The sequence below is a fragment of the Anoplolepis gracilipes genome, chromosome 15 (genome assembly GCF_047496725.1).
Source record: "Anoplolepis gracilipes chromosome 15, ASM4749672v1, whole genome shotgun sequence".
NCBI classification, from domain to species: domain Eukaryota; kingdom Metazoa; phylum Arthropoda; class Insecta; order Hymenoptera; family Formicidae; genus Anoplolepis; species Anoplolepis gracilipes.
The window spans coordinates 6,672,831-6,688,193 of NC_132984.1; the positions used below are offsets into that span (position 1 = coordinate 6,672,831).

The following is a 15,363-nucleotide window of genomic DNA, read 5'->3' on the forward strand; positions in this document are numbered from 1 at the left end:
TAAATTCTTTATTTGAAGAAGTTCGTTTTCTGTTTCTTTGATGCTAGCAACCTGTAATTCGTCAGCATTATCTTGTCAGAATTTATCTATTAGACGGGACAGACAGTCGGCTTGACCGAACTTTTGTGTTCATATGTATTGTATTTTAAAGTCATAACCCAGGAGTCGTAGCGCCTATCGTTTGAGGCGAGCTGTTGTAGTGGGTTTCAAGCCTTTTGTGTTTTCTGTCTGTAGTAGAGCTACAAGGTTTGTGATCTGTCTGGAGTATAAATGTTCTACCCCATACAAATTTGTGGAATTGTTCGACGGCGGTGACGAGCGCAAGGGTCTCTTTCTCAAGCTGTAAATAATTTCGCTAAGAATACAATAGTTGAAGGAGAGAATTTCTTCCAAAGGGCTTGGATGAGAACAGCGAGTGGAAAACGATTCCCAGAAAGAAACCAAGGGATAATTGTATGAGAAAAACTGGTCAAAAGAATATTAAAGAATTCTTGATGATCTACAGGACCAGGACCTACTCGAAAAGCTCCTTCAGGAATTAATTCTTCAATTCTAGGAAATTGAGATAGGAAATAATTTAAAAGGTTTTCTTTAGATGTTTCTTTTGATTTAAGATTTGATTGAGGGGAAAAATTGGATTGGTAGTTTTCAAAATCTGAAGATTGATCTTCAAATTCTTTTTCTAGATTAAGGAATTCTTTCTGATAATTATTTGATTGACTATCAATATGGGATGAATTTTGGGAATAAGGAGAAGAAGGAGGTGAATCTTCTAAAATTATAATTGTAGGAGAAGGAGACCTAACAGAAGATTGTGAAGGAAAAGAAGGAAAGGGTGGTCTAAATGAAGATTCTGAGAAACAATCAGAAAGGAGATGGCGAAAAGGTGTTTGAGAAGAAGATTCAGAATTTATTAAAGGAGAGAGAGGAGATGAGGATGGTGAGGAATCTGTTTGAGATAAATTTGAAGGAGGAGAAATTTGTATGTGTTTGTGTATTAAATCTTCTAATCTAGTTAACCTAACTTATGGTAAATATTTTGTTAAATTTATATTATTATTATTTATTTTAAAATTAGGATTGACGACCGCCCTCGCCAAGACTTTTCTTGCCCATTTATTTTAACGATATCTGTTTCTTTTAGCTCATTTTTTGATTTTGACTCCACTAAGAAATCCAGTAATTTGTTAGTTTAAAAATAATGAAGGAGAAACAGTTTCTTATAAAAGTATTGTTAAAAATTAAATGAAATAAACAAAATTGAGTTTTGATTTAATAATAATAATGAAAGTTATATGTAACTATAAATTTAAATTAGAAATAAAAAAAAATTATTTTAAATAAATAATGGAAACTATTGTGAATCCAATCGGTTGTGACTGTGGATCCTCACATAAAGTGTGGACCAAACGCAAGTCACACCTCTCTTCTCTCAATAGTAATTAAAGGAGAGGAACTAATGTTAATTGAACAGGAGGACTGAGAGTCCACACATAAAGTGTAGATCAGACACGAATCACTCCTATTATCTAAGAGAAGGAATTTGAGGAAGAACTACAATGGATCCAACCGGTTATAATTGTAAGTCCATACATAAAGTATAGACCAACACAAATCATACCTGCCGTCTCACAATAGCAGTAATATGGAATAATAAAATTTAAAAGGCTATATATATATATAAATAAAAAAAAATTAAATATAAATATGATTTATTATGAATATAATTTATTAATTATATTTAAAATTGTTTAAATTTGGAACTGTTTCTTTTTATAATTATTATTTAATATTTAATTCTAATGTTAATTAATAAAGAGAATCGATTTATTACTTGCTGGATTGATTATTTACTTCTTTTAAAAATCAGGGATGATCTTCCTTCAAAATTTGTTAAAAATTCTTTGGAAAGATTAATTCACCAGTTTCACAAGTCAAACTACGATGTTAAATAAGATTCAAATTGTCAATTCTGGGAAAGATCTTGTTAGGGTAACGATTTCTAATCGACTGACTTGGTTCTCAAGGGGTTCTCTCTAGGTTTCTGTTTTGGAGGGGGTTTGGTATTTTTCTTATCTGCACATTTTCAATCGATATCGAGTAAAGGTGATCTATCAGGCGAATACTTTTGGTATCCGATACAATTGATTTCCATTCGTTGTCTTCTAATTACATCTGAGGAGTTTCGTTCCGTCTGGTTGCTATTTTTTACCTTTTATTATTGATTTATTAAATCTCGCCTGTCAGATTCCAGCAAACACGGGTATATAACATTTATATTATCACAATGAAACGAAATATAACACGCAATATAACGCGAATGTACTACGTTATATACATGTTAGGAGTAATTTCCTATTCATATAAATTACAGTTATATAACGTTAATGTAACACATAAGTAACATGTTATATAACTTTAACAAAATTATTGAATTATTATATAACACCCAACAGATAGCACACGACATTTTGACGTCAGAATATGGTCAGTTCGGACGAATATGACGTAATGTAATGACGTAAAAATGACGGACTAATGTCACAGACCCATGACGACATTTCAAAGACGTTAAAAGGACTATGACTTCGTGACCATTTTTGGTCTATTATTGTCGTTTTAATGACGACTTTAAATTCAATCAATTAATTATATTGAAATGCTTTGTAATTCCATTTAGGTTGATCTTAATTAATAACTTAATAAATTATATATGTATTTAAGTTAGAAATTTCAATTTTGTGTTTCAAATAGGCAGTAAAACGAACTATTTCTAATTTATCCGATTTGTTGCAAATAATCTATTTCATACTTTGAATCTCTTGTTGTAATTATATCAGAAATTAATTTATCGTAATGCAAAAGATTAGAGTCTCGCGCAATTCAAAGTCCATAATATCAATGTAACATAAACATAAGAAATGTTATACATATAACACGTGATATAACAGTTATAATACTGCTCATCTATATAACGTATAAATAACAGTGTAACAGTTTCATAACTCAGTTATATTGTAAATATAAAATAAAGTTATGTAACCACAATATAAATATAGTGTAACATGTGTTATATTACATTTTACTTCTAAGTTATATAACATTTATATTCTTAAAATGTAACGTATGTTATATTACATGTTACCTCCATGTTATATAATAGTTATATTTTGTGTTTGCTGGGATTCCTTTGGTTTTAAGTTTCGATATTCAATTTTTGAAAGAAAAGAATCGTGGAGTCCACTGGACGTAACACCCTCCGCCTTAGACAAATGTTGGGGTTAAACAACATTTGCAAATTTATTCTTGCGATTCTTTTCTTTCACAAATTTAGAGAAATCACATTTTTATGATTAAATGTGTTTCTTTGGGAATTCGATATTAATTTTCTTTTGATTTTGAGAAAGAGGAAAATAAGGCGACTTCCAAAACCCCTTCCTTTTTTCGTTTTCCTCGATCTCTTATCTTATTTACTTGTTTAGTAATTTCTTCTCTATGGACAGACGGATATCTATATTGCTTGACATGGATAGAGATATTATCAATGATTGGGATAGAGTGAGCAAGGTTAGATGATTTTAACTTATCTCCTGGCAAAAAGAAACAGTCTTTGTTTTCTTTTAATATCATTTCTACATGATCTTTCTCGTTTCTTCTTCGTTTAAATAACTTCGACTAAGCTCTATTAAATTCTTTAATGTACTATAACGATCTTTGAACTTAGCGCTATCTGATTCATTATAGTAACAAATAGCAATGGAACTAGTAAAATCAGTGAAATCAGTGGAATTAGGAGACTCAGTGGTAAAATCAATGGAATCAATGAGATTAGTATAATTAATTAAATCAGTGGAATCATAATCAATCAGGTGCATGGCTTCAGTATTATGTCGTGGTCACTCTCGATGGCGTTGTATACTTTTAAATGCCCTTTGTCCTGTGAATTAGCCACGATGGCTTCACCCAGATATAATCCTTTGACAGGTTTCTGATATGGAATATATCCGTCCATGCTCTCAGGATTTGTAACATTAAACGAGACCGGTACCACAGTTCGGGCCGGTATCTTTAATTTCTTATTTTTATAAAATAGAATTATCATCTCTCCTACCTTTAAACATTCGGTGTTATAATCTAAAATAACATTGTTCTTTCTTAAGAATTCCGAGCCGAGAATCCCATCACTGGAGAAGGATATATCATCCTCTGTTACGTAGAATTTTGTTACTCGTCCTGATAATATAAAAGTTACGGATCCTGACGTTTTGACAGGATTGCTACTAATGCTCTTAGTATTATCTTATCATTTAAATCTATAGCAATATCATTTCAAATATGTAACTTAACTATATTTATGGCAGAGCCAGAGTCAATCATAAAGGTACAATATCCTTTTAGATTCTCACAAATTAACATTACTTTAGGCAAAGAAGTAGTGGTTCCCGAATTTGCCACTACTACTGTTGCATCTGGAATAGATTTGAAACCCTGATTATTTATAGTTATTTCAACTCTCGATTATTATTGGCTCTGTCTCCGCAGAGATTGGGTGCGCTGTACCCTGAGCCGTATCCCAGGCCGCGTTCATCTCTGGGCAGCTTTCGGAGTTTCCCGAACTTTGCATGGCGTTTCGAAAGACTAGTTTTTTACAAGCAGATATTTCATGTCCCGGGAATTTACAATATCTACATACATTGGGGAAATTTGGGCCTGGTTAGCCCGGAATTAAAGGTTTAATCCATGGATGTGGAGTACTTGAATTTTTTAGAATTGATTTCGGTGGTTCGGGGTATAATGGCTCTACATTTCGTATGTCCGAGCGTAATAAAAGGACGGCCTTTTGAAAAGAGTGTCGTTCACGTAATTTTTCCGTTTCTAAATTCTTTGAAATATTTACAGTCCACTTGATGGCTTCGTCTAAATTTAATATTCGCCTGTGTTCCATGCGCGTTATTATATTAGATGGCAATCCGTTAGTAAAAGCCTCCAAAACCTCTTTGTCTATTTCGTCCGTAAAATTATAGCTTAAATTCTTACTCTGGCGCCTGTTTCCATCTAATATAGCGAGATCTTTGGTTCTTCCGGCGTATTTTAAAATTGTTTCATTTGGCAATTTGTAGATATTAGCGAGTTCGCCTCTATACTGCGCGATTGATTTATTCAGTGCAAAAATAGCTTTTAATCTATCCAAAAGATCAACGACTCGAGTATATATATTTCCTTCAACTACTTGATATGCGTCCCTCTAATTTGTTAATGATGAATTGAACCAGCTCTGGTTCTTGAACTGAAGATATCAAATCGCATGCGCGGTCGCAGGCACAAGCGAACTGAAATATTGATATTTTATAACCATCATACTCGGAGATATTGGCAATAACATCTTTTAACTTTACAGTAGGTAAGGGTGCCGGAACGTCCTTTAAAACTGGCAATCCTGAGATTTCTTCAGGGTGAGAGGTGGCCTGCGACGCATTATTTACACGTTGTTCTAATTGATTTATTTGATCCGGCAGATTTCGTAATTGAGAGAGCTCATTTTGAATTTGTGAAAGCAGCTGTATAAGAGATTCTGCATCTATAGCTTCGTTACTATTACCGGCGCGTTCGCGTGATTGTTTTTCCATTTCGTTACGTTCGCGTTGCATAGCTTGTTGCTGTTCGCGTAATTGTTTTTTTATTTCGTTATGTTCGCGTTACATAGTTTGTTACTGTTCGCGTAATTGCTTCTCGCGTTCGTCAAGATGTTTTTGTCTAAATTCGAGTTCCTCAGTAGTACCGTATGAACGAGTCGAATATGCCATTTCAAATTTTAATTAATTGCCTAAATGCTTCATAAGGATTTTAATCATTAAATCGTACATAATACAGAGTTATGGGAATTCATTAAATGAAAACAATTAAAGTGCAATATTAATATGCAGTACATATATATGTACATACAGGGTGTCCAAAAATTCGCGCAACACCCTTTAAGGGAAGGTAGAAAGTGTTATTCTGAACAGAAAAGTCCCTTACCATTTTGCGATTTTCAATATTTAAGAAAATATTAATTGTAAAAGATCAGCGAATGAAGTGCCGCGAGAAGTTCGCGGCGCGAAGACGCTTTTCACTGTCACTTGATACTAGCCCCGCGACGAAGCAGTGGGAGAAGCGCTTTGCGAGCGTGCATTATGTGTATAATTTTTTTGGTTGTCATAGCGAAGCGCGCTCGCAAAGCGCTCCTCCCACTGCTTCGTCGCGGGCCTAGTATCAAGTAACAATGGGAAGCGTCTTCGCGCCGCGAGCTTCTCGCGGCACTTCATTAGCTGATCTTTTACAATTAATATTTTCTTAAATATTGAGAAAATCGTGAAATGATACAGGACTTCTCTGTTCAGAATAATACTCTCTATCTTCCCTTAAAGGATATTGCGCGAATTTTCGGACATTCTGTATACTAAAAATCATTAAACAATATAATTATTAAAGGGTAGATCACTATAACAATCCCACCGCTGCCACCAAAATTCATATGTTTACGTCTGATGATAACTTTAGAACAGAAATCTGTAAAATTTTCTATAAATCTGAGATTGTGTAGTGTAAGATCTGAAAAAGCTTATTTTAGAAATTCTTAGCACTTCACTAATAGAGATTATTTATATATTTAATACTTATATTTATGTTTATGTTTAATTATTATATTTAAATTTATATAATAAAAATAGTTGTATTATGTTCTATAATAAAAAGCAATGAAAATTTCTCCTTTAAGAATCTTGCTTTGATGTTGTCGTAACCCGATACACTTACCTGGAAAGGAAAAGTAAATACATAAAATTGAGAAATAAGAAACTAAAATTAAGCAAGCAAAGCAAAGCATTAAAAGAATTAAATAAGAAAATTAAATAAGATTTAAATAGAAAAATTAAGAAAGAAAAATAAGACGTGACCAACAAGAAAGCAAGTCACGGTCAAGCTGAATAAGCATTACGACACCCGAGCACGGAGCACGTCCCGCGCTCCGACCCGAAAAACCTCATCCTTCCACTCTCGAAATTAAAGCGATATATAAACCGATCGCAAGACCCATCGCGGTCGCTCGTAAGAAAGTCGCTAGTAAGAGAGCCGCGCGTAATTAAGTTATCGACCTATTTACACAGTTCGTCTATACGACCGAATACGCGAGTTGACAGTAGTGTGAGAATAGTGTAACAGTACGACCGAAATATATTCTTTTACTAAACAAGTACGGAGTGCGTTTATTTGTTGCCTGAGTTTCAACTCTTTGGGCGAATATCCCAGAAGACCTTATCCTCACGGCACGGGCACAACATTAATTGGTGGCAGCGGTGGGATACGCCAGCACAAGTAACGCAAGGGAAATAAAGGACGTCGGGACCAAACACACCCACTACAACGGAGAAGACAACCAGGAAACCCGAACACCCGGTACGCTGAGACAACAGCCGGACTGCAACCTGAGAAAGCACCGATCTACCTCAAACAGCGAGAGCGAGCGATCAAATAAAATGCGGTTCATCATACTAATGTAAGTCGAACGAAAAATTTACTATTGTAACGCGTGAATGTCGGAAGGACGAAACAAACGACCAAATAATAGAGCGAACGCATCGTAGCTACACAGCGGATCGGCAGAAAAAGCCAATAGTTTAATATAAGCCCGCAAAGAGTAGCAAAAACCGCACTTAGAGACTTAGTAATAGAGTGCGCAGACATTTAGAGGCATATTACTCAAGCGAAAGTTCTTCCGAAAGCGAACCCGGAGCGAACGTATTAGCAGAACGCGAACTCCCGGTCAACGAAATAGATCGTAGCATAATCGCGAATCAAGACGGTCAGTTATCCGACGCCGAGTCAGCGATAAGCACACCAAGCCGTGTGACACACCGACGCGAATTTTCATTAACGTCCTACGACTCAAGTATTTTTAATCCGGAATTAAAATACCGCGAGAGAAGAAACATGATCCGAACACTTCCGGTAGCTCAACCGAACGTCATTGCCGACGAGGTCAATAGAGAAATCGAACACTTACACGAGATAAGCGAGGAATCGGCAGAACCACGTACACAGAGACACGTCGAACCGAGACTCGGAACAAGCGATATAAACGATAATAGTAGAGAGATGATACAAATGCTGATGCAGGAAATTCAGGACTTACACCTTGAAATCGATTATATTCGCGAAAGACAGGAAACGCGAAATAACAGAAGCCTAACGCCAACAAATCACAGACGCGAAATTGAAGAAGACTACTCGCCCGACGATGTACGATACCGTTGAGGACGCGAAAGTTTACCCTTGAAAGAGACACGAAGCCTAATACCAGAATTCGACGGATCGCCAAATAAACTACAAGAATTTTTAAGCGAGACAACGTACGCGGTTGAAAATATTGATCTATTAGACGAAGTCACTCTATTAGGTGCCGTACTATGTACCAAATTAAAAGGCAGAGCGATGCTAGATTTTCAGACGCGAAAGATCCGAAATTTTGTACAATTAAAGCAAGAACTGGAAGCGTGCTATGCTAGTAGAAAGAACACGACACATTTGCAAATAGAGTTCAATACGCTAAAACAGAAAACCGCCGAAAGCGCGAGAGCATACGGACTTCGAACAGACAAACTAGCAATAGAATTGTACGAGTCGATGCTAGACGGACAAAATTATGCGACGGAGCACAAGCGGATAATTTTTAAAATAATACAGCAGCAAGCCTTAGAGAATTTTCAAATCGGATTATACGACGACATTAAAACCGTAGTACGTTCTCGAGGATACATGACACTGCAAGAAGCGATATCAGCCGCGAGCACGGAAGAGAAGGTCAAGGGATCGGCATGTGCCGGCGCACGACCAAAGAACGCTACAACGCCCGCGCATAATCATGATAATAAAAGAACTGCACAATGCCAGAAATGCAAACAACTGCAGAAATGCGGAAAAATGGGGCATTACGGACGAGAATGCCGGACGAATCGATACGCGACGCGATTTTCATTATCAAAACCGGAGCGACCCTCGCGCGTGAATACCGTGAATAAATATTGCAACCATTGCAAAAGGACCGGACATAGGCAAGAAGAATGTTGGATATTACACGGACGACCGTATAAGGACCAGCCTAATCGTACAAAACGAAATCAGCCGGGAAATTAAAAATCGGTACGACGATGAAAGAAGAAAAAAGAGATCTGATTCCGCTCGAAATAGCGACGAGGAGGAGAAAGAAGATAAGAAGCAACGTCGACCTGCCGCCGAGTATCACGTATCACACGTAAGACGAATGCCTCACTCACACACAGGCCTAGACTTAGTTGCATTACCCATGCGAGAGGAAAAAGGAGAAAAAATTAATTTATTATGCGATACGGGAGCAGCCATTTCTCTTATCAAAGTGAGAAATCTAAAAGGAGAAACGATGATAACCGAAGATAAAATAACCCTCACGGGCGTGACGGGACACCAGGTATATACCATTGGACGAATAAATGCGACGATAAAGTTGGAAGATGAAAAAATAAAACATAGATTTTATGTCATAAAAGACAATTTTCCGATTAAGTATGAAGGAATAATAGGAATAGATTTTCTCAAAAAATAAGAAGCGATATGCAATTACTCAACGAAACAGCTAAAAATCGGACGAAATATACTGAGACTATACCCTTATCAAAAGATCACATTACAGCTTCGGAGCGAGACGATAGTACAAGTGGCAACGACAATCGACATGATGGGAGTAACCCAAGCAGAGGAAATAATACCAGGCGTATTTATAGGGAACTGCCTAGTCAAACCCGAAAAATTCTTATGCCCTGCGAGCGTAATGAATACAAACATAAACGAAGTCGAAATTACAATGCCACAGATAACAATTGAGAAAATTGAAGCCGAAGACGCAACGGAGATAAATCTCGCACATTCGACAACGGAGGAGAAAAGCCTACGACGGACCGAGAAAATATTAGAAGAGCTCCGCAGTGGACGCCTAAATAAGGAAGAGGAAAAAGCGATAAGAGATATCTGCGAGGAATACAGTGACGTGTTCCACACCGACGGAGAGCCACTCACATGTACAAACGCGGTGACATATCAAATTGCAACACGAGCAGATAGCGCACCGGTTAACGTACGACCATATCGACTGCCAGAAAAACAAAAGACGGAAGTCAATCGACAAATGCAGGAGATGCTGAATAATGGAATAATTAGGGCAAGCGTGAGTCAATGGAACGCACCTTTACTAGTCGTTCCGAAGAAGTTAGATGCATCCGGAAAACAAAAATTTAAAGTGGTGGTAGACTTTCGAAAATTAAACGACTTAACAATAGGCGACTCATTCCCTCTACCGAATATTATGGATATATTGGATCAATTAGGGAACGCAAAATATTTTACTACCCTCGACCTGGTATCAGGATATCACCAGATCGAGATGGAAGAAAGTGACAAAAGTAAAACAGCGTTTTCCACGCCGTATGAACACTACGAATTTAACAGAATGCCGTTTGGATTAAAAAACGCACCCGCCACATTCCAGCGATTAATGAACGCCGTGTTAAGCGGATTGCAAGGAATAAAATGTCTAGTTTATTTAGACGATATTGTAATTTTTGGAGCTAGTTTAAGGGAACACAATAACAGATTAATCGAGGTACTAAAAAAATTACAGGAAAACTAAAATTACAGCCCGACAAATGTGAATTTCTAAGAAAGGAAGTGACATATCTCGGACACATAATTACGGAGAACGGAATATCACCCGACCCAACCAAATTAAAAGCTGTAAAAAATTTTCCGACGCCAAAAAAGGTCAAGGATGTACAAGCATTTATAGGATTAGCTGGATATTATCGGAAATTTATTGAAAATTTTTCCAAGATAGCGAGACCACTCACAAGATTAACCAAAAAAGAAAACAAGTTCGAGTGGACGCAAGCGCAACAGAACGCCTTTGAATTACTAAAAGAAAAACTAACGACAGCACCGGTACTGAAGTACTCAGATTTTACAAAAGAATTTATAGTGACGACAGATGCATCCAACTATGCAATCGGAGCCATATTATCGCAAGGACAGATAGGACAAGACCGACCCGTAGCGTACGCGAGTCGAGTACTAACAAAGGCAGAACAGAATTACAGTACGACAGAGAAAGAGTTACTCCCTATAGTATGGGCCATTAAACATTTTCGACCGTACTTATATGGAACCAAATTCACGATCGTGATGGACCACAAATCGTTAGTGTGGTTATTTAATGTCACTGATCCCGGATCTCGATTGACCCGATGGAGACTTAAATTAGAAGAATACAATTATGTAATAATACATAAAGCCGGAACAGCGAACAGAAACGATGAGTCGACACGTAGCGGATATCAATGCAATTCAAGAGGAAGAGGCACGCGACGCGAGAACAATGCAAGAATATACGGAAGAGGAGAAACAAAAGATATACGAATACCACGACGCACCCCTAGGAGGAGATCAAGGAGTCGAACGAACAATAAATCGAATTCGACTAATGCATAATTGGAAAGGAATAACAAAAGACGTCGAAAATTATATAGCGAAATGCGAACTATGCCAACGAAATAAACTATCAAGAAAAAAATAAGGCACCGTTAATAATCACGGACACTGCCGATAAGCCATTCGGAAAATGTGCACTAGATATAGTCGGACCACTAACAACTACAAATACTGGAAACAAGTATATCTTAATCTTCCAAGATAATTTAACAAAATTTAGTAACGCGATACCAATAGCGAACCAAGAAGCCGCCACAATCGCAAAAGAATTTACAACGAAAATAATATTCGAGTACGGTATTCCAGAAAAAATACTAACCGACCAAGGAACAAATTTCCTAAGCGAGATGTTTAAAAACACTTACAAATTGTTAAAAATCGAAAAGATACAAACAACAGCGTATCATCCGGAGAGCAACGGAGCGCTGGAAAGATCACATCGTACACTAGCCGAGTATTTACAACACTATATCAACGCAGATCAAACCAACTGGGACGAATGGATCCCATACGCAATGTTCACGTATAATACTACTCCGCACAGCGACAGGATTCACATTGTTCGAACTAATTTACGGACACAGAGCAACCCTACCGACAACTCTATCGTAACCGCCAAAATCTACATACACGTACGAAGACTACGCAAACGAACTGTGAGAAAAGTTACGCGCAACGCAACAAGTCGCAAAGGAGCACCTACGCAACGAAAAAATAAAAGCGAAGGAAAATTACGATAAGAAGACACGCGAAACTACATTCAAAGTAGGAAAGAAAGTCCTGCTACACGACAAAACGGTTCGTAGAGGGCGATCAAAGAAGTTAGATTCCCTATGGCTTGGACCCTATCTAATTACCGAAAAGAATTCGGACTAAACTATACGATAAAAATGGAAAGAAGGACGATACGCGTACACGTAAACCGATTAAAAGCGTTCATCGAAAATTAGAATAGTAGGCGGCGCCGCGCGTAGAGGAAAGCGATAAAGAAGCGAAGTAAATGTAAATAAAATACAGCTTACCTTAAAAGGGAGCGCCACGGCCGCGAACGAAACGATATAGACCCGTAATACCGGAAGGCACCCTGATCCCAAATGTGGCGACCGCGCCCTGACAGCCAAAACCGGTGAGGTGGCACCGAGGTAAACGGCGTGTCCGGGATAGGCTCAAACACCACCTCAGAAACCCGAGGCACCACTCGCGGAACAAAACTGCGAGAAAAATGGTCTTCCGCGGGCTCTTCGCGAGAAACCAATTCACCGTTATCACGCACAATCTGTTGATCACTCGAAAACTGAATGTCACCTGCGTTGGGAGCCATGAAACTTGCTCGACAATAAACAATCCAACACAAAGCGAAAGGAACCATACAGGATCGCGACTGAAGACTAACTAAGAGCAAAGAAAGAACAGCGAAAGCAGCTACATGTGTAAAAGCGCAACGCGAATAAAGAATGCACGAAACATTCTAAAAAAGCGCAGTGATATAATATGATACTATTTATATTACAGGAGTCTAATTACTTGGAGCACAGTCAGAACAGAAAAAGCTGACACCGACGAAGATAGAAAAATTCTCACAGGAACCAGGCATATTTTGAGAAGATAGGAAAAATCAATCAAGTAAAGTCCACATGGAAAATGGTAATCAAAACGGACATCTCCGCAATAGATCACCGACAAGAGCAGTTAGTAGGATACATGGCGCAAACGAGAGCGTTATGCTATGATAAACCTCTGGAAGAAAAAATGAAAAGAACTTGTAGCCTCTTACTGCAACTGACAGAACAAGAGTACGAAAAATCAGTAACTCTATTAACACGTCCAAGAACGACCTATCAGTTAGCAAAGAAAACAAGGAGAGGACTCGTAGATGGACTAGGAACCATAGCCAAAACGCTATTCGGCACGATGGATGCCGACGACGAAAAAATAATCAACGAACAATTGAAAATGCTAGAAGGAAATCAACAAACACTACAGCATGAGTTGAAGAATCAAATTAAAGTGTTAAACGCAACCATTGCACACGTAGAAGAATCAGAAAAAATAATACAAGAAAATGAAGACAAGTTTTTAAATGTGACAGAGAAAATGCGACAAAGCTGGATACAGATGAAAACAGGATTCGGACACAGAGAAGAGATGGACGAACATTTCATCGTATTAAACGCGATCATCAGAAGATTAATAACGGATATTACCGATATCGCATTTAAATAGCGCGAAAAGCGGAATAATAAACATAAGAGTACTACCGATCGAAACCATAATAAATAATCTTAAAGAAATCGCGGCACAAATACCGCAAGGAACGCACTTTCCGTTCAACATTGCACCAGAAAATTGGGGAGAGATCGAGAAATTTATAAAAATAAGCGCATACTACGATAGTATAGGAATAATTACGATAGTAAGATTTCCATTAATAATGTACCCTACATACAAGATAATAAAAACAATCCCTCTACCCGTCCATAAACAAGACGACATATTTATATGTATAGAAGTAAGCCAACCGATAATAGCGATAGACACCGATAGTCGAACGTATTTTACAACCACGGAAAGCGAATTAGCAAAATGTATGCGAAACGACAACTAACATGTATGCGAAAGAAGTCATCCGACACATCACATAGACAGCCAAGCGTTATGCGAGGTACAGACATACGTACGAACAGACACACATACAAACAGCTGCAACACACGACACATACACGCTAATTCAACGATATGGATAACGCTGAGTGACTCGTGGATATACTCCGCTAGGAAAAGACAACCAATAGAAGTAACATGTAGTAACGGAGAAACAAAGAAAACCGAAATCAAAAGGTCAGGGCGAATAACAATAAAAGAAAAATATAAATTAGTAACGCCCGACATAATAATAAAAGCGAGCAAACCCGCCATAACAACATATAAATACAAAGATACCCTACAAGATAGACTACAACCTAACAAGCATATTGAAAAAACAGACGAACGAACCAAAAGACAAAGTAGAAAGCATAAAATTACGAAAGATAATACGGAACCCATCCGAATTAATTAAACTGAGTAACACACTGACCGAGACAGACAGACAGATAAATAAAGACAGTCTACTGATACGAGAACATGTAATATATCCCGCGATATCAGGCATCACAGGAACAATAATTATACTCAGCATTGTAGTGTTAACTCACCTAGTAAGAAGAAGGAAGCAAACGAAAAAAGAACAACAAGATAAGCACAATTCAAATAAGCACACCACGAGTACAAAGAGAAAAAATTTATAACAGACCTTACCAATCCGACACAACACTAGATGACGAAAACAACACAGCCATGTTATATTAATAAGACAAAATGTAAAAACATAGACTAAGAAGCGAAAATAAAGTAAAGAAAATTTACCGCTAGTAAATTTTCTTTTCTCAAAGGGGGAAGGATGTCGTAACCCGATACACTTACCTGGAAAGAAAAAGTACATAAAATTAAAAAATAAGAAACTAAAATTAAGCAAGCAAAGCAAAGCATTAAAAGAATTAAATAAGAAAATTAAATAAGAATTAAATAGAAAGATTAAGAAAGAAAAATAAGACGTGACCAACAAGAAAGCAAGTCACGGTCAAGCTGAATAAGCATTACGACACCCGAGCACGGAGCACGTCCCGCGCTCCGACCCGGAAAACCTCATCCTTCCATCCTCGAAATTAAAGCGATATATAAACCGATCGCGAGACCCATCGCGGTCGCTCGTAAGAAAGTCGCTCGTAAGAAAGTCGTTAGTAAGAGAGCCGCGCATAATTAAGTTATCGACCT

The 15,363-nt window shown here is 37.4% G+C and overlaps 1 pseudogene; it reads left to right on the forward strand.

The window, feature by feature from the left end:
- The first annotated feature begins 6,334 nt into the window (after positions 1-6,334).
- On the forward strand, positions 6,335-9,350 carry LOC140674049 (uncharacterized; annotated as a pseudogene).
- The last annotated feature ends 6,013 nt before the right edge of the window (positions 9,351-15,363 follow it).